This window comes from Kogia breviceps, chromosome 3 (assembly GCF_026419965.1).
Source record: "Kogia breviceps isolate mKogBre1 chromosome 3, mKogBre1 haplotype 1, whole genome shotgun sequence".
Classification (NCBI taxonomy): domain Eukaryota; kingdom Metazoa; phylum Chordata; class Mammalia; order Artiodactyla; family Physeteridae; genus Kogia; species Kogia breviceps.
In genome coordinates, this window is record NC_081312.1 from 38,934,933 (window position 1) to 38,961,414 (window position 26,482).

Consider the following 26,482-nt stretch of genomic DNA (forward strand, 5'->3'; position numbering starts at 1 on the left):
GGTTTGTCATATATGGTCTTTATTATGTTGAGCAAAGTTCCCTCTATGCATACTTTTTTTTTTATCAAAATTAAACGGGTGTTTAATTTTGTTGAAAGCTTTCTCTGCATCTATTGAGATGATCACATGGATTTTCCCCTTCAATTTTTTAATATGTGTATCACGTTGATTGATTTGCGTATATTGAAGAATCCTTGCATTCCTGGGATAAACCCCACTTGATCATAGTGTATGATACTTTTAAGGTGCTGTTGGATTCTGTTTGCTAGTATTTTGTTGAGGATTTTTGCATCTATGTTCATCAGTGATATTGGCCTGTAGTTTTCTTTCTTTGTGACATTTTTGTCTGGTTTTGGTATCAGGGTGATGGTGGCCTCGTAGAATGACTTTGGGAGTGTTCCTCCCTCTGCTATATTTTTGAAGAGTTTGAGAAGCATAGGTGTTAGCTCTTCTCTAAATGTTTGATAGAATTCACCTGTGAAGCCATCTGGTCCTGGGCTTTTGGTTGGAAGATTTTTAATCACAGTTTCAAGTTCATTGCTTGTGATTGGTCTGTTCATATTTTCTATTTCTTCCTGGTTCAGTCTAGGAATGTTGTGAATATCTAAGAATTTGTCCATTTCTTCCAGGTTGTCCATTTTATTGGCCTATATTTGCTTGTAGTAATCTCTCATGATCCCTTGTATTTATGCAGTGTCGGTTGTTACTTCTCCTTTTATCATTTCTAATTATATTGATTTGGGTCTTCTCCCTTTTTTTCTTGATAAGTCTGGCTAAAGGTTAATCAATGTTGTTTATCTCAAAGAGCCAGCTTTTAGTTTTATGGATCTTTGCTATCGTTTCCTTCATTTCTTTTTCATTTATTTCTGATCTGATCTTTATGATTTCTTTCCTTCTGCTAACTTTGGTGGTTTTTTTGGTCTTCTTTCTCTAATTACTTTAGGTATAAGATTAGGTTGTGTATTTGAGATGTTTCTTATTTCTTAAGGTAGGATTGTATTGCTATAAACTTCCCTCTTAGAACTGCTTTTGCTGCATCCCATAGGTTTTGGGTCGTGTTTTCAGTGTCATTTGTTTCTAGGTATTTTTTCATTTCCTCTTTGATTTCTTCAGTTATCTGTTGGTTATTAAGTAGTGTGTTGTTTAGCTATCATGTGTTTGTATTTCTTACAGATTTTTTTCCTGTAATTGATATCCAGTCTCATAGTGTTGTGGTCCGAAAAGTTACTTGATATGATTTCAATTTCCTTAGATTTACCAAGGCTTGATTTGTGACCCAAGATATGATCTATCCTGGAGAATGTTCCATAAGCACTTGAGAAGAATGTGTATTCTGTTGTTTTTGGATGGAATGTCCTATAAATATCAATTAAGCCCATCTTGTTTAATTTATCACTTAAAGCTTGTGTTTCCTTATTTATTTTCATTTTGGATGATCTGTCCATTGGTGAAAGTGGGGTGTTAAAGTCCCCTTCTATGATTATGTTACTGTCGATTTCCCCTTTTATGGTTGTTAGCATTTGCCTTATGTATGGAGGTGCTCCTATGTTCTATGCATAAATATTTACAATTGTTATATCTTCTTCTTGGATTGATCCCTTGAACACTATGTAGTGTCCTTCTTTGTCTCTTGTAATAGTCTGTTTTAAAGTCTATTTTGTCTGATATGAGAATTACTACTCCAGCTTTCTTTTGATTTCTATTTGCATGGAATATCTTTTTCCATCCCCTCACTTTCAGTCTGTATGTGTCCCTTGGTCTGAAGTGGGTCTCTTGTAGACAGCACATACATGGGTCTTCTTTTGTATCCATTCAGCCAACCTATATTTTCTGGTTGGAGCATTTAATCCATTTACTTTTAAGGTAATTATCAATATGTATGATCCTATTACCATTTTCTTAATTGTTTTGGGTTTATTATTGTAGGTCTTTTCCTTCTCTTGTGTTTCCTGCCTAGAGAAGTTCCTTTAGCATTTGTTGTAAAGCTGGTTTGGTGGTGCTGAATTCTCTTACATTTTGCTTGTCTGTAAAGGTTTAAATTTCTCTGTCAAATCTGAATGACATCCTTGCTGGGTAGAGTAATCTTGGTTGTAAGTTTTCCTCCTTCATCAGTTTAAATATGTCCTGCCACTCCCTCTGGCTTAGAGTTTCTGCTGAAAGATCAGCATTAACCTTATAGGGATTCCCTTATGTGTTATTTGTTTTTTTCCCTTGCTGCTCATAATTTTTTTTTTTTTTTTCGGGACGCCAGCCTCTCACTGTTGTGGCCTCTCCCGTTGCAGAGCACAGGCTGCGGACTCACAGGCTCAGTGGCCATGGCTCATCGGCCTACCCACTCCATAGCATGTGGGATCTTCCCAGACTGGGGCACAAACCTGTGTCCCCTGCATTGGCAGTTGGACTCTCAACTACTGCACCACCAGGGAAGGCCTGCTCATAATATTTGTTCTTTGTATTTAATTTTTGATAGTTTGATTAATATGTGTCTTGGTATGTTTCTCCTTGGATTTATCCTGTATCGGACTCTCTGTGCTTCCTAGACTTGATTAGCTATTTCCTTTCCCATATTAGGGAAGTTTTCAACTATAATCTCTTCAAATATTTTCTCAGTCTCTTTCTTTTTCTCTTCTTCTTCTGGTACCCCTATAATTCAAATGTTGGTGCCTTTAATGTTGTCCCAGAGGTCTCTGAGACTGTCGTCAATTCTTTTTATTGTCTTTCTTTATTCTGCTCTGCAGTAGTTATTTCCACTATTTTTATCTTCCAGGTTACTTATCCGTTCTTCTGCCTTAGTTATTCTGCTATTGATCCCTTCTAGTGAATTTAAAATTTCATTTATTGTGTTGTTCATCACTGTTGGTTTGCTCTTTAGTTCTTCTAGGTCCTTGTTAAACATTTCTTTTACTTTCTCCATTCTATTTCCAAAATTTGGAATCATCTTTACTATCATTTTTCTGTATTCTTTTTCACGTAGACTGCCTATTTCCTCTTCATTTGTTAGGTCTGGTGGGTTTTTGCCTTTCTCCTTCATCTGCTGTGTGTTTCTCTGTCTTCTCATTTTGCTTAACTTACTCTGTTTGAGGTCTCCTATTCACAGGTTGCAGGTTCGTAGCTTCCGTTTTTTTTGATGTCTCTCCCCAGTGGCTAAGGTTGGTTCAGTGGGTTGTGTAGGCTTCCTGATGGAGGGGACTAGTGCCTGTTTTCTGGTGGATGAGGCTGGATATTGTCTTTCTGGAGAGTAGATCCACGTCTGGTGGTGTGTTTTGGGGTGTCTGTGGCGTTATTATGATTTTAGGCAGCCTGTGTGCTAGTGGATGGGGTTGTGTTCCTGTCTTGGTAGTTGTTTGGCATAGGGTGTCCAGCACTGTAGCTTGCTAGTCGTTGAGTGGAGCTGGGTCTTGGTGTTGAGGTGGAGATCTCTGGGAGATTTTTGCCATTTGATATTACGTGGAGCTGGGAGGTCTCTTGCAGACCAGTGTCCTGAACCTTGCTCTCCCACCTCAGTGGCACAGCCCTGACGCCTGGCTGTGGCACCAGGAGCCTGTCCTCCACAGGACTCAGAATAAAAGGGTGAAAAAAAAGAAATAAAGAAAGAAAGAAAGAAAGAAAGAAAGAAAGAAAGAAAGAAAGAAAGAAAGAAAGAAAGAAAGAAGAAGATAAAATAAAATAGTTATTAAAATGAAAAATAATTATTAAGAAAAATATTTTTAAGTAATAATTAAAAAAACTGGACAGACAGAATCCTAGGACAAATGGTAAAAGCAAAGCTATACTGAGAAAATCACACAGAAGCGTACACATACACACTCACAAAAAGAGAAAGAGGTATATAAATATATATACTGTCGCTCCCAAAGTCCACCTCTTCAATTTGGGATGATTCATTGTCTATTCAGGTATTCAACAGATGCAGGGTACATCAAGTTGATTGTGGAGCTTTAATCCGCTGCGCCAGAGGCTGCTGGGAGAAACTTCTCTTTCTCTTCTTTGTTCACACAGCTCCTGGGGTTCAGCTTTGTATTTGGCCCCACCTCTGCGAGTAGGTCGCCTGAGGCCGTCTGTTCCCGCCCAGACAGGATGGGGTTAAAGGAACAGCTGATTCGGGGGCTCTGGCTCACTCAGGCCGGGGGGGAGGGGGGGCAGAGGGAGGGGTACGGATGCGGGGCGAGCCTGCGGCGGCAGAGGCCGGCGTGACGTTGCACCAGCCTGAGGCGCGCCATGCGTTCTCCTGGGTAAGTTGTCCCTGGATCCCAGGACCCTGGCAGTGGCGGGCTGCACAGGTTCCCGGGATGAGAGGTGTGGAGAGGGACCTGTGCTCGCACACAGGCTTCTTGGTCACGGAAGTAGCCACCTTATTGTCTCATGCCCGTCTCTGGTGTCCACGCTGATAGCCGCGGCTCGCGCCCGTTTCTGGAGCTCCTTTAAGCGGCGCGCTTAATCCCCTCTCCTCACGCACCAGGAAACAAAGAAGCAAGAAAAAGTCTCTTGTCTCTTCGTTAGGTCCAGAGTTTTTCTCGGACTCCCTCCAGGCTAGCCGTGGTTCACTAACCCCTTCAGGCTGTGTTCACACAACCAACCCCAGTCCTCTCCCTGGGATCCGACCGAAGCCCGACCCTCAGCTCCCAGCCCCTGCCCGCCCTGGTGGGTGAGCAGACAAGCCGCTCAGGCTGGTGAGTGCTGGTCGGCACCGATACTCTGTGCGGGAATCTCTCCGCTTTGCCCTCCGCACCCCTGTTACTGCGCTCTCCTCCGTGGCTCTAAAGCTTCCCCGCTCCGCCACCCACAGTCTCCGCCCGTGAAGGGGCTTCTAGTTTGTGGACACCTTTCCTCCTTCACAGCTCTCTCCCACTCGTGCGGGTCCTGTCCCTATCCTTTGTCTCTGTATTTTCTTTTGCCCTCCCCAGGTACGTGGGGAGTTTCTTGCCTTTTGGAAGATGCTGAGGTCTTCTGCCAGCGTTCAGTGGGTGTTCTGTAGGAGTTGTTCCACATGTAGATGTATTTCTGATGTATCTGTGGGGAGGAAGGTGATCTCCACGTCTTACTCTTCTGCCATCTTGAAGCTCCTCCTAATGGTGTCTTAAAACATTTGGTAGGAGGAGAATTAAAAATAATTAAACAGGGCTTCCCTGGTGTCACAGTGGTTGAGAGTCCACCTGCTGATGCAGGGGACATGGGCTCGTGCCCCAGTCCAGGAAGATCCCTCATGCCGCGGAGCAGCTGGGCCCATGATCCATGGCCGCTGAGCCTGTGCGTCCAGAGCCTGTGCTCCGCAACGGGAGAGGCCACAACAGTGAGAGGCCCGCGTACGGCAAAAAAAGAAAAAAGTTAAACAGATTCTGGAAATATTTAGAAAAAAAGACCACAGATGATTTACTCAAAGGTGTAATAAACAGTATGAGTGAATGTGAGTGTAGAAAACAAAGTCAAGGACTTGGGCCTGAATGACTAGAAGAAAGCTGTTTCCATTTCTAAGACTGGAAACACTAGGAGAGAGGCAGGTTTGAGATGAGTAAAGAGTTCAGTTGAGGAAATATTAAGTTTGAGAGGCTTGATAGAATGGAGTGAAGTGGAGATGTCAGGTAACCAGTTTTATATATTTGAGAGTGAAGCTCAGGGTAGAAATTGGTGCTCAAGATGTACATTTGAGAATCATTACCAAAGTGATGCTATTAAAGTTCATGGGACTGAATGAAATAATCAAAAATATTTATTTAAAAAGAGATGTGTAAAGCTAAGACCTAGGGCAAACGAATGCTTAGCGAGCTGAGAGATGGGTAAGTATTTGGAAGGTGACTAACAAAACATAGGATGTGTTATGAAAGGGCAAAGAAAATGGTATTCTGGAGGCCAAGTGAAAAAAAATCAGCCACTGTGTCTATGAACGGTTGGCTGATAGACTGAAGAAGATGAGACCTGAGAAGTCATATTGAAACTGACATAGAATCTCTGTGGGGAGGTGGTGGTGATGATGAAGACCTGCTTGTGGTTGATTTAAGAAATATTGGGAGGAGATGAAGTGGCGATGGTAGCTAGGGTTTTGCTGTAATAGGAATCACAGAAATGTGTAGTAACTGGGGTAGAATATGGGGTCAAGGCAGTTTTCTATTAAGGTGGGATATATTAGAGCATATTTTTATAACTTTGGAAATGATGCAGCAGAGAGGTACAAATTGAGATGCAGGTAGAAAGTGACAACTGCTGGGGGATACGAAGTTGAGTGCTTGGGTAGAGGTGTTTGATATTATGATTTATGAAAGAAGAAATGGCATAGTACATGCAGGTAGGGTCATTGATTTGAGAGTGGAAGCATCTTGACATTCCCTTTTTGTTCCTTTTATTTTATCAGTGAAATAACAAGGAATTTATACCAACTGAGCTTGAAATAGAAAGCAATATGTCCAGAAAAGGGGAGAAAACATGAAATCACCTATTAGGAGAGTGGGGGAGTGAATAGACAAAGGAATTTAGGAAGATATCTAGGTAACACTAAGAGCTTTGTCCTTAGACCCTTTAGCTTGGTTGTGTGATTTCTCCTGTCACATTCCTCTACTCAAGTGCAGGTGTGGGGTAAGTAAAGAGTTGGATTTAACTAATGATGACAACTATTATGGTAAGAAGGAGAAGTAATGGAGTGAAGAGGATGCAAGAGAATGATTGGAAAGATAGACCATATAATATAAACTGGGCAAAGAGAGAAGTGAAGAAGAGAAATGGGGTTCATGAATGAAAATGTAATAGTATTTGTGAAGATGTAGACCAGTAGTTTGAAAAATGTTTTAAAACTGCATTATGCAGGCTGTTTTGTGGGTCATAGTCAGCATTGTTGAGAATAAACACAATGGAATGGGTTGGAACTGAATACAAAATGCCAGATAGCATCACAGGTAATAAGTGTAAATATTATTTCATAAAATATTTGTTTTAATTATATACATGTGTATATGTATTATATGTATATGTATGCTAGGCTGCAATGTAAAATTATTTTAAAAATCTGGGTCCTGGTCAAAGCTCTTTGTAATCTTATTTAAGAGACGTGCTGGGACTTCTCTGGTGGCTCAGTGGTTAAGAATCCACCTGCTAATGCAGGGGACACTGGTTCGATCACTGGTCCAGGAAGATCCCACATGCCATGGAGCAACTAAGCCCGCATGCCACAACTACTGAGCCCACGTGCCGCATCTGCTGAAACCTGGGCACTCTAGAGCCCATGCTCCGCAACAAGAGAAGCCATCGCAGTGAGAAGGTGGTGCACCACAGTGAAGAGTAGCCCTGTTTGCCACAACTAGAGAAAGCCCACGCACAGCAAAGAAGACCCAATGCAGCCAATAAATAAATAAAAATAAGGGAAGTGCTTGGTAAAGACCTGGGACATCAGCCTCATCTGTTACTACAAATACAGATTTGTTGCTACAGTTTATAATTCTTCTGTTTTGGAAACAAAAGAAATCAACATTTCCAACTTTATTAGGTTGTGAATTATGGGATTCTTATTCAATTTAGATTGCAGGCTGGGGCAGAGAACAGCTCTCTTAGCAGTGCCCTATTTCTTTCCATCTTAGCTTTTTGACTGGTGAGGTCTAATTTATGTTCATATTTATCTATCAAGACATTTTTGCTGAAAATGACAAGATATAATCAGCATACACCAAAAAAATCTGGATTTCCTGCCATTTCCCCCTAACACTGCAGACTTAATAGGAACAAGGCTTGTGTTTCAAGTTACAGCAGGTGAAAAATTGGCCAAATATTTCCCTACCATCATAACAAAGGTCACCAATTCTCCATGACAATATGTGTGTCATCCCTCTCAAAGTCCTTATAAGTCAATTCTGTATTCTAGCATCTTACTTCTCCTTACCAAATGCTATTTAAGGCAAGGATGGTAATTAGCCAAATGCAGCAGAGAATACAAATAATAGTTATTTAAACAAATGAGAATTTATCTTATTTTTCATGTAACAGAATAGCCCGGGGCTGCTGAAGCAACTCCTCCTTTCCACCAACATCCCAAAATGTATCTTTCCATCTAGTCATCTTTGGTTATTTATCTGTTTTCTACCAGCTTTATGCCTATTCTTCTGTACTCTGATCTGAACTACTGGCAATGAGACTCTGCAAGCTATGTTTCCCAGATTCTTTTGGCAGCTGGCTTCTTGTTAAATTTTGCCAAAAAGAAGTCACTGATGGGAGATTTTAAAGTAGGAGAAAGGAAAAACAATTCTGATTCTGGGTCTGAAAGCACGGGCAGTTGCTCTAGTAGCTGGTGGTTGTATGAGTAGTGGAGACCAGATGGCTGTGCATTTACTGTAACAGGTCAGATCTTCCTGGATTCCAGCTCTGGCAGGTGTAGCTCCATTTGGAAGTTCTAACCCCTGTGTGCTAGGCAGTGCAGGTAATTGGGCTCCACTGCAGAGATGATAGTGGTTTTCTGATTTCAGGGTGTTATCTTTTCTTCCTTCTGCTCCTCTAGTCCTTTTCATACATTTTAACTGTTTTCCTGTATTCAATTCTCTATGCTTGAAGTATCTAATTTTTTGTCTTGTTTTGTTTTCCTGAGACGATCACAGCTACTTTATCTCAGGAAAAAGATGATCAAACATAAGAATCTGAATGGTTTTGAACAAAATGATGAGTGCATTGCCAGTGAAAAATGTAATACTGATAACAGTCCATGGCTTGTATAATGTTTACAGTTACTTTAAGTATAATCTGTTTGAGCCAGAGAAAGAATGTATGTAGAAGACAGAGCATGGGAAGCCAGTTGAAAACTTGAAAATCCTCTGAAGCAGGTGTCTTGCAGGAAGATACTCATTCTCCCCTAGTATCATCACCCTACTACTCCTAATTACTTCTAGACACATAACTTAGAGCCATAGTACAGGAGGTTCTAGAAGGAAACTTAAAACCTCTAACCAGGATAGAGTTGAGTTTGAACTAAACAATACAAGATGTTAATGTATAACAGTAGAAACCTGGAAACTATGTGTCAAAACGGATTCTAAGATCTTAGGATTTATGGAGATCAGCTTTTAAATGGAGTTTGTTTAGAGTCTCTCTCACAGTGGGCCCAATGGATCTAACCATCAGGTGGTTATTTCCTCAGTTCCTAAATACAGAATTAGAATAGACACACTCAGCAGATGACAAAATCATCACATTGGTTCAGGAACTCCCCTTCCTTTTTGGTGTGTAAACCAGAGCCAAGGCATTGTATGTGAGAGTACTACAGAGATTAGTGCTCTCATTAAAGACTTGAAAGTTTCAGGGGTGATGATTCCTGTCATGTTCTCATTTAATTTCCCTGTTTGGCAAGTCGATTCTAGAGAATGACTATGGAGTATCATACATCCAATTAGGTGTAACTTCATTTAGAGCTCAAGATGTGGTATATTTATCGAAGCAAATTAAACAGCCCTTGACAGCTGATATACATATTGATCATATTGCTTTTTTTTCCTCCATATAAACAACAAGGACAGCCAGAGGCAATTTTTTTCACCTGGTGGGGAGAGGGTCCTATCAACCCTTCTCCTCTTAGTTGTAATAGACTGGAGAACCTTGACCCTCCTGACATCACATAGATCACTCATTATATTGACTGGGCCTAAGGAGCAGTGCAAGACAGAAATCCTAGAAGCCTAAATAAGACAAATATGTCCCGAGTGTGCAAAATGAACACCATGAAAATTCAGGGGTGTCTTTCTTTAGAGAAGTTTCTAAGAGTTCAGATGTGTGGGGCTTGTTGGGCTGTTCCTTCCAAAGTAAAGGATAATTTTCCTACCATTAAGAAAGAGGCACAATTATCTCTTCGAATTTTAAAAGCAGGATATACAATTATGAGTGTGTTCTTCTCACTCATTAACTTAGTAACTGACATTTGGGTGAGTCCTGAAGCAAAGCAAGGTCTGAAGCAGGCCAGGCTGCAGGGCAAGCTACTCTATCACTTAGGCCTTTTTCTTTTTTTTTTTTTTGTGGTACGCGGGCCTCTCACTGTTGTGGCCTCTCCCGTTGCGGAGCACAGGCTCCAGACATGCAGGCTCAGCGGCCATGGTTCACGGGCCCAGTCTCTTTGCGGCATGTGGGATCTTCCCGGACCGGGGCACGAACCCATGTCCCTTGCATCGGCAGGCAGACTCTCAACCACTGCGCCACGAGGAAGCCCTCACTTAGGCCTTTTGACTCAGCTGGTGTAATGGTGCTGAAGTCTGTGGCCATCAGGGATGTTGTATAGACCTCTGGTTCCTGCTTGCTACTTGCCCAGATAGATACTTAATGACTGAATACGGGGTACCAGATAGTCACACAACCTGAGTTACCCATCATGAACTGAATGATATATAATCCACAAACCATAATGAAATCTATGGACATCAACACTGTTATTAAGTGAAAGTGGTATATATGTAATGGACCAATGACTAGAGTATGGTACTTTTTAATTCCATAGCCAAAACACGACAAATTCAGGAATCAAAGAGTGGAAGTGGAAGAGATTCCATCCTTTACTACTTTTAATAACCCACTCCCCAAAGTGTTGTTTCCTGTCCCCCAAACTTTGAATTCTATTCATTCAGAGATCTTAGTTCCTAAGAGAGTGTATGATAGTTTGTATTAAGTTCTTTAAAGGCTCTCAGTTAGTCCCACAACAGCTTAGTGAGGTAAGTAAAGAAGTTCCCTTCTTAAGATGAGGTTCAGTAATCAGCCAGAGGTCACCCAGCTGCTAGTAGGGGGCAGTGCTGGAATCTGAACTTAAGATTCTTCTGCTTCCAAAGCCTGTGCTCTTTTCCACTATATAATTTTAGCCTCAGAGATAACTGCAAAATGCTACACCTCATCCCTAGCACAATGGAAACCATGTCTTGTTGGCAATAAGGAGCCATTTGTCTGCTTACCATTGCTGTGGAATAACCACCCTAAAACAATCACAGCTTTTAGTTTGTTCATGGATCTGAAGTTTTGGCAAGGCTCAGTGGAAATAGCTCCACTCAACTAATGGCAGCTTGAAGCTTGAGGGCTAGAATCATCTGAAGGCTTGTTTACTCACATATCTACCAGGTGATGCTGGTTATCACCTTGGACCTTACTGGGGCCAAAGGCTGAAACACATATGCATGGATGGCTTCACCACGGGGCCTGGGCAACCTTACAACATGATGACTTGTTCCCACGGGTGAGCATAGTAGAGAGTGTAGCAAGTGGAAGTTGTATGACCTTTGATGACTCAATCTCAGAAATCACACAGAGTTATAGTCACCCCTCTGTATCTCTGAGTTGCACATGTATGAATTCAACCCACTACAGATCAAAAATATTTGGGAAAAATATTCTGGAAAATTACAAAAAGGAAAACTTGAATTTGCCTCATGCTGGCAACTATTTACATATCATTTACATTGTATTAAGTATTATAAGTAATCTAGAGGTGATTTAAAGTATACAGGAGGATGTGTGTAGGTTTATATGCAAATACTATGCCATTTTATATTAAGGGACTTGATCATGCACAGATTTTGGTATCCCAGGGGTCCTGGAACTAATCCCCTGAAGATACAAAAGGATGACTGTACCACTGCATTCTATTTATCCCACAAAGTCTGGCCCAGTTTCAAGAGGAAAGCTGAGAAGATGAGTCAATTGCTTATAACTTGGAGAGCAGATTAGGCCTTTATATTTTTAGCTGTAAGAAATTCCTTAACAACTCACCACCCACTCTCCCCACCACCGTAAAAAAAACAGCCCACTCTACTCAATGTATCATGTCTGTTGAGTATTCTGCCAAAGTGTCTCTGAGTACAACAATGAATCTTTACTGCCTTCTTTGAGTGGGTTAATACCAAATGTCATGAAGATAATTTTTATGAGGAAATAGCAGCACCTTATTCCCACTCTGTCATAATTTTATAAATAAAGTGATTATTAATTACAAAACCACTTTATACAGGCAGAAAAGTTGAGAAGAAAATATATGAGGAAGTCATGCTATATAGAGAGGGTAAAAGCCAGTCTTACTTTGTGTCCTTATTTTCTCCCAGAAGTTGAAGGAGAGATGTAATAGTTTGATATATGATATGCTACATGAGCACTGACACACTAAACAAAGAACAGGGATAGTACAGCAGTAAAAACTAGTGAATGACACTCAATGGTTACCTGAGTAATTCCTTGACTTGGTGATGCCAAGTTTCTCAGGGCCTCACTAGCTCATTGACCTTTGGCAACCTGCCCCATACAACTCCTTAACCCCTGTTCCATCATAAGTGTCAGGAGTGAGCCCAGGAGTGAGAGTGGGAGGAGAGGATGCTTGATGTCTTTATAGACTGTTTTCTCATGGTCTACCTCCTTCCTGCAAAAACTCTCATTTCCACACCAACATTGTTATCTCCCCACACTCCCCAAAGAGTAAGACCCCTTCCGCACAAGGCCTGTGCTGGGTGATATGTGAAGCACAGGAGGAGATTTCTGCTAACCACTCCATCACATGCAGCCACTTGACCTCTCATCAGAACCCCAGGAAACCAATTTCTTCAGTTTCCTCCTCCATTAACCTGGCACACATCCAATAGGTTGGACTAGAAATTGATGGCAGAGATAAGCACTTCCAGACTATTTGTCCCCTGGACACCTCACAGGCAGCACCCATGTTTTCAGCTATTCCCAGATGAGTAGGAATCTCAGTATAGGCTTAGTATTGGGCCTCTATTATAAATACTTCATTTTGCAACCCTTTTAAGTCTTTGCAATATCCCCTAAATATCATGTTGTGTCATGGGTAGTGATGAGATTTGGTGAGTCAGGCAGGACTCATGACCTGAAAGAAGAATCTGAACTGTGGACTCAGGGATTACTCTGGGGGGAAAAAAAGCTGGAAATAAGGACAAGGCAGAGATGGGATTGTTGAAAATGTAGCCTGAAGCCTGATCAGATATGTAAGATCCAGTCACTGAATAATTACTTTCATTTCCCCTCAGACCCATTTACTTTCATCATGGAAGAGCTAGATAGGAACAGAAGTGGATTTATTGATTACAAAGATTAAACATTTCTAAAGCCTGAATTTTATTACCTCTTTTCTTGATTTAAATCTTTTGGTAGCTCCCCACTGTTTTCTGAATAAAAGCATAAACTCCTAAATGTGGCATATAAGGACTTCACTAATCAATTCCTTGCCTTTTTAGCCTCATCTCCTGTATTAGTTTGCAAGGGTTAACAAGGTACCACAGGTTGGGTTGTTTAAATAAAAGAAACTAATTTTCTCATGATTCTGGAGGACAGAATTCCAAGAGCAAAGTGTGGTCATGATTGGTTCTTCTTGAGACCTTGCTTCTTGGCCTGTAGATGGCCTTTTTCTCCCTGTGCCTTCACATGGTCTTTCCTCTCTGTGTATCTGTACTAATTTCCTTTTATGATAGGGACACCAGTCACATTGATTTAGGGCCTATCATAATGACCTCATTTAAACCTAATTACCTTTTTAAAGATTCTACCTCCAAATGCAGACATACCTCATTTTATTGTACTTTTCTTCATCACACTTCACAGATACTGCCTTTTTTACAAGTTGAGGGTTTGTGGCAACCCTGAAGCATTGAGCAAGACTATTGGCACCACTTTTCCGACAGCATTTGCTTACTTCGCATCTCTATTTCACATTTTGGTAATTCTCACATTATTTCAAGCTTTTCCATTATTATTATATTTGTTAAAGTGATCTATGATTAGTCATCTTTGATGGTACAGTTGCCACTGTTTTGGGACACCAAGAACCCCAACCATATAAGATGGTGAACTTAATCACTAAATGTTTTGTGTCTTCTGACTGCTCCATCAACCAGCTTTTCCTCCATCTCTCTCCTTCTCCTCAGTCCTCCCTATTTTCTGAGACACAACAATATCGCAATTGGCCAAGTAATAACCCTACAATGACCTCTAACCGTTTAAGTGAACAGAAGACTTATATGTTTCTCAGTTTAAATAAAAAGCTAGAAATGATTAAATTCAGTGAGAAAAGCATGTCAAAAGCCAAGACAGGCTGAAAGGAAGCCCTCTTGTGCCAAATAGTTAGACAAGTTGTGAATGCAAAGGAAAAGTTTTGGAAAGAAGTTAAAATTGCTACTCCAGTGAATATGCAAATGATAAGAAAGTAGAACAGCCCTATTTTTGAAATGGAGAAAATTTTAGTGGTCTTGATAGAAGATCAAACCAGCCACAACATTCCCCTAAACTAAGCTTAATCCAGAGCAAGGCCCCAACTCTCTTCAATTCCTTGAAAGTTAAGAGAGGGGAGAAAACTGCAGAAGAAAAGTGTGAAGGTAGCAGAGATTGGTTCATTAGGTTTAAGGAAAGAAGCAACTCCATAACATGAGAGTGCAAGGTGAAGCAGCAAATGCTGATGTAGAAGCTGCAGCAGTTATTCAGATGATCTAGCTGAGATAATTAATCAAGGTGGTGACACTGGATAATAGATATTCAAAGTAGACAAAACAGCCTTCTGTTGGAAGAAGATGTCACCTAGGTTTATCATAGCTGGAGAGGAGAAGTCAATGCCTGGCTTCAAATCTTCGAAAAACAGGCTGCCTCTCTTGTTAGAGGCAAATGTGGCTGGTGATTGAAGTTGAAGCCAATGCTCATCTACCATTCAGAAAATCCTAGGGTCCCTAAGAATTAAGCTAAATCTACTCTGCCTGTGCTCTATAAATGGAACAATAAAGCCTGGATAATAATGTATCTGTTTACAACATGGTTTACTGAATATTTTTAGCCACCATGAAGACCTACTGCTCAGGAAAAAAAAAGATTTCTTTCAAAATATTACTGCTCACTGATGGTGTGCCTGGTCACCCAAGAGCTTTGATGGAGATGTACAAAGAGATTAATGCTGTTTTCATGCCTACTAACACAATCCATTCTGCAGCCCTTGGGTCAAGGAGTAATTTTGACTTTCAAGTCTTATTTAAGAAATACATTTCATAAGTCTATAGCTGCCATAGATAGTGGTTCTTCTGATGGACCTGGGCAATGTATATTGGAAAACTTCTGAAGGGAATTCAATATTCTAGATGCCACCAAGAACATTCATGGTTCATGGGAAGAGGTCAAAATATCAACATTAATAAGAGTTTTGAAGAAGTTGATTCCAGCTCTCATGGATGACTGAGGGGTTCAAGACTTTAATGGAGGAAGCCCCTGCAGATGTGATATAAATAGCCAGAGAACTAGAAGTGGAGCCTGAAGATGTGACTGAATTGCTGCAATCTCATGATAAAACTTGAACTAATGAGAAGTTGCTTCCTATGGATGAGCAGAGAAAGTGGTTTCTTGAAATGGAACCTACTTCTGGTGAAGATGCTGTGAAGATGGTTGAAATGACAGCAAAGGGTTTAGAATATTACATAAACTTGGTTGATAAAGCAGTGGCAGAGTCTGAGAGGATTGACTCTAATTTTGTAAGAAATTCTACTGTGGGTAAAATTCTAGCAAACAGCATTGCATGCTACAGAGAAATCATTCCTTTATGGAAGAGTCAATTGATGTGGCAAACTTCATTGTTGTCTTATTTTAGGAGATTGCCAAAACCATCCCTACTTTCAGCAACCAACACTCTGGTTTGTCAGCAACCATCAACATTGAGGCAAGATCCTCCACCAGCAAAAATATTACAACTAGCTGAAGGTTCAGATGATGTTTAGCATTTTTAGCAATAAATTATTTTTTTTTAATTAAGGTATATACTTTTTAGATATAATTCTATTTCACACTTAATAGACTACAGTATATTATAAACATAACTTTTATTTGAACTGGGAAACCAAAAAATTCCTCTTACTTGCTTTATTTTAATATTTTGCTTTATTGCAGTGGTCTGGAACCAAACTGGCAGTATCTCTGAGGTATGCCTGTATAGTCACATTCTGAGATACTAGTTGTTAGGACTTCAACATAAGTTTTGGGGTTACACAATCAGTCCAAATATCTATTAACCCTTTTTCTCCTTTTCCCTCAAAACACACACACACACACACACACACACACACACACACACACACACACACACACAATCCTTTAGTTATACCTAAAATTACTGTGGATTCTTTTTGCAAATATTGTAATTCTGTTGGAATGCTCAGTAAGTCCACTAAGCTCAGCTTCCTTAAAAGGCTTCACTGCAACTCTGTTCCTCAGATTATGTTCGCATAGAACCTTCTGTAAAGTTCTATCATGTTGTCTATCACATGGAATGGTACTAATCTATTATCTTTCCCCCACATCCCATAGATGTAACAAAGGCATGTTTGAGGTTTTCCTGCATATAGTAGATGTCCCACAACTTTTTAGTGACTGAATGAAAGTCTATTACTACTTTCTGTACAATAACTAGAAGACAGAATGATTAAGTTAAGGAGAGGGGCCATGAGCAGTATGCTGACCCCCAATTTTTTCTTTGTCCAGGGCTAGGATAAGTGCTACAGGGAATAGAGGTAAAGGGTTGTCATTAAATGCAGATTCTGGCATGTAAGAGTATGGTAGGGGCCAAGGCAGCATGGAGGTTGGAGCAGCATGGGCTCAGAGTAGGCAAGTCTGGGTTCTAATGGTGGCTCTACTCCCCAGCTCTGCTTACTTTGTGCCTGCAGGTAAGTTTCTTGACTTCTCTGAACTTAGTTTCCTCACAATAAAAGTGGTGTTAATAAAGCCTATTTTGAGTTGGTGTTGTGAGAATTCAATGAGATAACGTATACAAGTATGTAAAATAATCATTATTTAACCTTTAAAAAGATATTGATATTTACATAACCCAGATATGTAAGTGCATTATTAAACATGAAATTCACATATCGTTGTATGGAATTTGCAGCAAGAACTCCTGACTTGAAGGAACCCCATTTTGACATCAAAAATCAAGGTCAAGTCTAAGCTGCAAATATAGGTTCTATGAGTGAGTTTCTATGAGTAAGGAAAAAATGTAGTTGCAGTAGTTTTGAGTCTTATTACACTGTGATTGATGAAGGTCTTAAGCATTGGGATGTTCCTCTTCACCTCCAAATCTTTGTGTCATATCATTACAAGTAGAAAGTGTAATACTTAAACTTGAGGAATTAAGCCAGAGAAAAATTGTCTCTTTTATGTGTTTCAAATACCAGGCAAATTGTGCTCTGTGTCAATGGTGACACAGATGTAGTTAGCCCTCTGCCCCAAGTACATACACTCTTAAGTAGAAAATGTTCATTTTGGTCCAATCTGGTTACAACTTAAGAAAATGGGGTGGCTTTAGTGTTTCCTATGTCTCCAATAATGTAAATGTCATAGCATAGAAGGTTGAGGCTTGATCTTACTTTTTAGTCTTCTAGTTTCAACTTATAAATAAATAATTAAGGTGATAGAATTTAGCAGATGAATGAAGCTTCATAAATTAAAAAAATAGAAATGATATTGATGAAAAAAGCTTTAATGACTTGGAAACATTTTAATAATTAATGGAAAGACAATACAATTTTTTAAAATTAAATCTACAATATGAACTCAATTATGTAACAAAAATCAGACATATACACACACACAAACACAGACATTTAGAAAAAAAGACTGAAAGCAAATATTCCCTTATGTTAGTTGGTTCATACAGGAAGCACACATCATGATGGAATTAGGAGTGTAAGTGCTCTGTTTGTCAGGGTAGTGAAAGATAAAAGAAGGAAGAAGCAGGATTGGGCAGAAGTAACCATTAGATCACACTATACAGATCTGATACCTGTGACATGGGAGAGCAGAGAAAGCCCTCTTCACAAAGCAGATCTGACCATCTCTGCCAATCCAAAAGGGAGCTCCAGAGCAAAGGTGGACCATTAGAGGAGTTTCGTGTTAGGTAGAATTAGCTAGGGTCTTGTACCTCTACCATGCTCAGTTATTGGCTGAGAAGAGTATGGCCTCAGCTCCAAAGCTGAGGAGGATCTCCAACGTGTTAGGGGCTGACGGCTGGCAGCTAACTACATTCATTGCAGCTGCACTGAGAGTTCTTTCTTGAAGGGAGATCCAAGTGACTCATCTTCATAGCTGCCACATCAATTACTCTTTTTTTGTTTTTCAAGTATATAATACAGTTTTATTACTATAATCATTATGTTGTACATTAGATCCCCAGTGGTTCTTCATTTATAACTGGAAGCTTGTAGTCTTTGACCAACATCTCTCCTTTTCCCTCAACCCCCAGCCCCTGATAAGCACCATTCTAGTCTCCATTTCTATGAGTTGGGCTATTTTAGATTCCACATATAAGTGATAATATACCATATTTGTCTTTCTCTGTCTGACTTATTTGACTTAGCCTAATGCCCTCAAGATCTATCCATGTTGTTGCAAGTGGCAGTATGTCCTTCTTTCTCATGGCTGAATTATATCCCACTGTTATAATACAGTTATTCCCAGGTATCTATTGGGGATTGTTCCAGGACCCGTTGCAAATACCAACATCTACAGATGCTCAAGTCCTGTAGTTAACCCTCCGTATCCCCAGTTCTGACTCCATGGATTCAACCAACTACAGATTGTATTTATTGAAAAAAATCTGCATATAAGTGGATCCACACAGTTCAAACCCATGTGTTCAAGGATCAACTGTATATACCACATATAACACATCAACTGTATTATACAACAGATGAATCTTTACCCATTCACATGTATTGATTTTTAAGAAGAGAAAGAACTATTTCCATTTCCTTCCTCATAATCGTCTCTATTTTTAAAATTTCTTATACTTTATCATTCATTCCCTTTTAGTCAGAAACATATTTTAAATTATGCCCAGAAAAAAACCTTTCAACTTCTTTTATAAATAATAAGACAACCTGTAATGCTAGAACAGTAGTAGTTTTAATAATGATATGTATAATAACTAATATTTTATTAATTGTATATTATAGGCCAGTCAGTGTATTAAGTGCTCAATCTGTGTTTTCCTATTTAGTCTTTGGGATTGTATTATTTTTCACATTTCATCTGTCAGCATTCTTAGAGGAAAACAATAGAACCTGACTTGGGTTAGCTTAGAGAAGAACTGTGTTGGATGGACATGGGGAAGCTAACAGAGTCTTCAGGAAGGCTAGAGGATGGGGTGGGGAGCTGGTACACCAGCGGTGAGAGGAGGCAGCCAGCTCAGATATTGCTTAAGGCTCCTGCTCCTGGATGCCCCAGGCTGCCTCTGCTGTGCTTTTAGCATCATCCAATTCTGATCTCTCCTTATATGCATGCACTCCTCCTTCCAGAGGCAAAGACTCAGCAGGAAGAATTGCTGGCTGGAGTCTTAACCAATAGGATGGGGGTGGGGTCGGGTTGAGAGGATGTCTGGCCTCTTTGACCTCCATGGTGGGAAGACATACAAGTGGTAGATTCCTCAGAAGGAAGCAAAGGAAGGTTGTGTGATGCCAGCTAAAAAGAAGGAAGGGAAGGAGAGAGAGAACAAAGAAAACACAAGAGAGAAAAAAGAAGTGGAGAAAAAAATAGGAAAAAAATTCTTTCCCTTCCTATTTTATAGATGAGGTAACAGAAGTTAAATAACTTCCTCTCAGACTTACAGAGGATAAGTAATAGAGCCAAGATTCAACACCAGGCAGCCTGATTTCAAATTTTGTGCTTTTAATCATGCTGCTGTTCTTGCACCCCAGACTCTGACAAACAAGCCAGAAACATAGAAGGGAATGTACTAAATACAAATTTCTGCCTTCCCAAGGTCACCTTACTTCCTAGACTCTGGAGCATTCCAGAATGAGTGCATAACTGCATACTAGTTTGATGTGAGCACTATCTCTGCTCCTTAAAGAAACCTTGTACTAATTGAGAAAACAAAGACCCCTGTACACTTGAAGCAAGCCAGAAAGAAAAAAAAAGGGCTGATCCCAACTGCAGACTGGGATATCTTAAGGTAAAGCACATGTGCTGATATGCAACTTTTCTTAGGTCTAGCTCACAACATTTCTTTCTGTCCCCTGTTAGGCAGGAGCAAAAGCTGACCGGGACTGTTGCTTTAATACCTCAACTCTGGTCCTTGTGTGAGCTACAAAAAAAAAAAAAAAAGAAGCCTTTTTATCCTTCAAAGCATAAGACTTACTCTGGGGTTTTATTTTTCACATCTATACAATAATCTAACTTTCTGAAGTGTTTAAACTAAATGCTCAATTTTCTAAGATGAGATCTTCCACTTGGACCGTGGCTTGCATGCTTAACAAAAATATTCCTCATCTCTTTCACTAAATGTATTGCTTCCTATAGATTTTTCATTCAGGATCCTATCTGTCATCACTTTGTATTTTTCAGTTGCCTGGACACTCATCTCATAAAGAGACTGACACTGGCCATTTGAATTTCTCTCTCCTTCTAAAAGACACTTTAACAATATCTGTTCCATGTGGCTCACGTTTTGCTCACCACGAGGTTCCAGAAAGAAGAGAATTGTTCCTGAAGTGCTCAAAGATCAGGTGGCAACTAAAATGAGGATCTTAACAATCATCCAGGAACTGGGGTGTTGAATGCCTCCAAGGGGTGAACACTATGACATGGTAGAAAGAGCTCCTGCTTTGGGTTTAGGAGAGCTGGGTCTCAACCCCAGGACCATAGTGTATAAACTGTGTGAGCTCGGCCAAGTCATGTATCCTTTCTGAGCCTTGATTTCCTCATAAATGAGAATATTAAATTGTGCATCCCTGGGTGGATGTAAAGTTCAAGCTGGATAATGTGTGTGGATGAGCTTGGAACTGGCCAGTGATATATAAGTGTTGTTATTTTTTTGCTGTAGACAGTCTCGAAAGGGTCTTGGAAGCTAGAAAAGTAAGTTTCAAGTCTTCTTGTCTTTCAAGAAATATCAAGTTTTCTTTTGACAGACCTGAAACAGACCTTCCCAGGCAGTGGCCTATCACAGATAGTTCCAGGCCAGGGCAGGGGGCATCCCTGGCTGTCAGACAGAAGGATGCTCCCCAGCTGGTTCCTGGCCAACACACCAATGCACCTTGACTCAAGCAAAACAATAGGCTGCTCTGCTCACACTGGGGCTGAGGCATTGTTAGCTCACACCATTTCTGGGAGCATTGCTATGCCAGGTGAAAGACAGGGAGGAGACAGCTGCTTAACAATTTATGTTCTTACATTCTGCTCTTTACCTCATATCCTTTAGCATAATCAGGCTTATTTTTGTGAAAAAATGTTTAATGCTGATCTCTATTTCTATAAGTTCATTAAAACATGGAAGAGGTCTATTTTTAGCACTTCTGAGTTCTCAGCACAACACCAAGTGTCTGTCATAAAGTAGTCACTTGAGAAGAATATAGTGAATAAATTTAGGAATAATAAAGTATTCTTAGGAAATTTAGCAATCAAATGTGATACCACAGTGACTATCATCTTGTGTAGGAATATTTCCTTCCCTTTCAGCATCCTGTAAAAGTGGAGTCATAGGAGAGGGAGTTAAGAATTGATATGCATACAAAGTTCTATGGAAACATTGTATTTTCTCCATTTTAAATTTAGTCAATTATTTGAGTAGCTAATATTGACTGAAATAATGTATTTTGTTTTTCCTTTTTTAATCTCCTTTTTGATTTCTAAAGAATAATACATAAATGAAGTGTTCAAGCTTTGCTTCGTTCTTCAGAGATCCTTTGGGAACACTGTACTTTTAGATGAGACCCCAGGATCTCGGGGACATCACTGTATAAGTACGTGAATGACATTCATCTCCTTAGCGAAGAAAGAGACCAGCATAGAAACAGTTGGGAGCCATTTTTGAGACATGCATAAAAATTTCCCAACTCACTTTCTTTTTTCTGTGTACAGACAATTCATGCAGCTAGTGGCAAACGTAAATTTTGGAGAGCTGTTTTCTGCAAGACATTTCCAGAGACTATCTACAATTTACCTCATCAGGCAAGAAGTATGAATTTTCTTCTCTTTTTGGTTGTTAAGAACAAAAATAATGCTTTCTCAAATTCACTCTGGCATTGATTGGGAGAAAAAATGAATTTTAGTAGCTCTGAGATACATTCTCCCCCAGCCATCCCTATTAAAAACCCATCAGAAATTCAGAATTATGGTTGTTGCATGAATTGGATCAATCATGCGATCATGCATGGCACAGTGCTTTGCAGGCAAGCCCAATAACTAATGGTTTACAGCTGTCATGGCACTCCAGTGAGGGTTAATAAGAAACACTCTAGGATGTCTATTAAAGCAACCGGAATGCAAAATAAGAAAAGCAAGATGAGTATTCTGTCAGAGAGAGGGACCTAATTTAATAGAATAGTTGGGGTTTTCATGCCACTAACCAAGGCCTGTACTGCAAGGAAGTATTAGATAAATAATGCCCCAAAACAGCTTGGGCTTCTGCCAAAGTGCAAATGGATATGAGGAGAAGGGAGACAGGGCAGCATGTCAGGAAGGACTTTTACCACAGGTATACAGATAATACCTCTGCCCATTTGGAGATAAGCATGCTTATTTCTTTAAATACTACAAGGATTTTTAAGGCCCTTGAAATCATCTTCCATATATGGATAAAGCTGAAGCTATTTGTTCACATGTTTATCGAGTGCAGGGAGTATGCCAGATACTGTGCTGGACATTGAAGACCAAAATTTCCTGGCCTTAGAAGCTCAGAGGATAATGAAAGAGAATGTAAACAAACACTACAGCATGTGAAAGGGGAGCTAGACTAGACCAAGTGCTTCATAGAGGGAAGAGGTGTGTCTTCATCTTTGTATATCTTTGGCTCTTAGCCCACTGCCTGGCACTTCCAGGAAGTGACAATTGAACAGAATTGTTGATGACAGAGACTAAACAAGCAAAGAAAGAGACCAAGAATATTGTAGGCAGTGAGAAAAGTATGTCCAAAAGAGGGGAGTGATTGAGAGTGGGGCAATTTCCTAGAACTGCAAAACAGTATTTGTTACATCTGCAGGACAAGATGAATGGTAGGGAATAGTCAGACATGGGGCTGGACAGGCTACAGGGACCAGATCTTAGAGAATGTCATGCCAAAGTGCTTGCATTTTAACCCTGAGGTGATTGAAAAACCACTGAAGCATTTTAAGCAGGGAATTGACATGACTGGATTTACAGTAGTAAAAGGCCACTGTGATAGCTTTATGGAGGATCACTTAGAGGGGCAATAAAATTGTAGGCAAAGTGTGATGGAGAGGCTTTGAAATGATCTAGACAAGAATTGATGGGGACTTGATTTGAGAGATATATAGGAGGTAGAACTGGCAAACCTGGTGATTATAGGCAGAGGTGAGAAAGGAAAAGGTGTCAGGAAAAATGCTGAGGGTTCTGACTTGGGCACTGAGGAGGATAACACCATTCATTGATGGAGGTGATGAACATTGATGGGGAGAGATTTGGCCGAGGTAGATAATAGGGGTTCTCTTATTTATGTGATGAGCTTGAGGTTCTGGGGAAATTCAAATGGAGATACCCAATAGGTTGTTGAATATTTAGGTATATAGACTATAGATCAAAAGAGAGCTCTAGACTAATGCTATAACTTTGAGAGTCGTTGACTTGTATGACTTGTAATTTTAGTGTAGAGACTAGATGAGATCCTGCAGAAGAGAAGGTAGAATGAGAGGAGAGTCTGCAGAGGAAAAAGAAAAGTTCCTCTGACTAGCTTGTCTAAAATAAGAAGCTGAATAAATAGGAAAAGAAAGAAGAAAAAAGGTGAGCATCTAGAGTACATGCATATCCACTAAAGGAGCAGCACTCCCCCCCCCCAAAAAAAAAGTAAATAAAGGATGGGTCAACATCTTGTCTCTAAGAATATTGCTTAATTTTACATTTATTGTCTCCAACATTCAGCATCCCCAAATCATAAATCAAACATACCAGAATTGTACATTCTTTTTTTTTTTTTTTCCTGTGCAAGATGAAAATGTACCTGTTCGATGATAATATCATGACAGGAGAGCCCGAAAGAAAAATAGCTCCCATTTGGGAATCAGGGTATAATTGCAGCTCACTCCCATCTCTGCTGATAAAGCTCCTGCTGCTTATTTTGGGATGTGTGTTGTGATGGTGATGGGGGTGGAGTGAGCGGAGTCTAAGAGGAGGAAATCCTGAAAGATGACATACAGTGTAAAAGGATTTAAGCTTTATATAGCTTTGAAAAAGTGTACTCCCTGCAGAGGATGTATTGATTTGTTTCAACTATGCCTGAGGTGGTGATGGGCACCACATTAGCAATACGATTTCCGTCATCACCTCGGACACTGCGGGGTTTATGGCTTTGCTTTAAATTTGTTTTTTGAGGCTCTGTTTTTATAATGCTCTTCCTTTAATTAACTTAGTTATTTTGAGGATGTAAAAGTCCGCTTTACTTGTCAGCTTTGGTGCTTAATTTGGTGCCTAATTCCCACTTTCAGTGGCATTGGCAATCACCAAAATGGATTTAGCGTGTCCACCTATTTCCTGCGTGCAGCTAAGGAGCCTAAAATGGCCTGGCTCAGGTCAGATCCAGTGTTGATTAAAACATAAGTTATTCCTGCCTCATTCTATTAAGAAGTAAAATGCTTATTTATACTTGTTTCTGGATATAAACATTTTAATGTACACTTTACCTACAACAAAAAGCAGCATAGTCTAGGTATGCATTAAAATGCAATAATGAGACCTTGAAAACAAGTAGGAAAGAAACTTACAAATCTTCCTCCAAGGAATAAACTCAAATAAAAGCAAAAATGAAAGCACTTTGATATAAAACAGAAACTAACACACCATTGTAAAGCAATTATACTCCAATAAAGATGTTAAAAACAAAACAAAACAAGAAAAACAATAGCTTTATTTTCAAACAAAACCAATTTTAAAAGTCCTTTCACGCTCATTTGTCTTCGTTGCCTCACTACCAATCCTTTCAAGGCAAGGATTATCATCCCCACATTACAGATGAAGAACCTGAAGTAGGTGGAGTAAGTGACTTAACCAAGGTCAGAGCTAGAGAACAGATCAGAAATAAAACCCAGGTAGTCCATAGTCACCTGCCAGAAATCATTCTTTATTCCATGGAAAAGGAGAACTGGTGATCTGCAATTCTGTTACATAAGAAGTGATTGGGAAATCATACACTTCCAAAGTGCATTGAAAGCCACTGGATTATCATCCTTAGGAAACAATCTTGTCCAAATAAAGACACATTTAGTGTTTGTGTTGTTGCATTTGGTGTTCGTTAATTTAAAATTTCTTAACAATTAATATATTTCACAGGTGAAATTGAACTGTTCTACTTACAAGACTATTGATTAAATAGTGTAATAAGAGTCCTAGTTTAATTTTTTTCCCTTTCAAACAATGCAGTAAGCCAAACTTACTGTTTCTTTTCTGGTTTGTATTGGTTTTATGAACTTATCTGATGTGAATATTCCAAGGTAGGCAATTTATCGAGTTCACAGTGAGCTCACTAACTGCCAGTATGATCAAGCCATCAAGATGGCTGTTCTGTTCTCTGTACATCCCCTGCCTGACTAGCCCATGCTTCACCTACACCCTACTCACATAAGTAGCCAATCCTCTTAATTATAGGACTTAATCAGTAACTGCCTACATGCTTGCCCCTGCCCCAGCTGCTGGTTTCTCTGGTAACTGATGAGACAACCTGGCGTCAATTCCCTATCTAACTAGTAGCCTCCTTCTTCCCCCTTGGTAGCGAAGGTGCTGCAATGTCCTGCCTGCCGTCTGCTGTCCTTGGCAGTGTCGGTCCAGGACTTTTGCTTCAAATGTGTAAGATTCCCTATCCGATACATTGTGGGTGTCTCCAGGCTCTTTCTTCAGTCTCGCAGCTGGGAAATTACAAGGTTTGCAGGCCTGCAGGGTGCAGCCAAACACTTTCACTGGAGCATATTTTAATGAACATCTTTTGGTAAGTGACAAACATTTTTGTAGCTAGATGTGAAGGTTTTCTTTACACATATATGTAATTCACATGTAATATATATGCATATTCTTTACTTATATATAAATGTATATGTATTGGTAAATAAATTGATAAAGAAGTGAATATATATATATATATATAGAGAGAGAGAGAGACAGAGAGACAGAGAGACAGAGAGAGAGAAAGAGAAAACAGAAACTCAAAAGATTGAAGATCCTGAAGCATTCTTCTTTTATTCTAAAAAGTTTCTAATTCTTCTAACGGGTCAGTCAGAGCTATTTTGGACCAAAACTGAATTGAAGAAAGTCTAATTGGATTCTATACTGAGATTGAGATATTTATTCATTTCCATGTGAAATGAGGTGTATGATATATTTTAGAGCAGGCTTTGCAACAAGCCTTTGTAAGAGTTTTAATACTTAATTCAAAATAAATAGTTTAATAACTCTGAACTGCACTAAAGAGCAGTCCAAATTTCTGCTCATTTAAAAATCAATCCAAATGTATGCTCATTTGACTCATGGCTGACCAAAAGTTAAACACATTTGTGTAATTGTGTTTTTGCAATGTTTTATC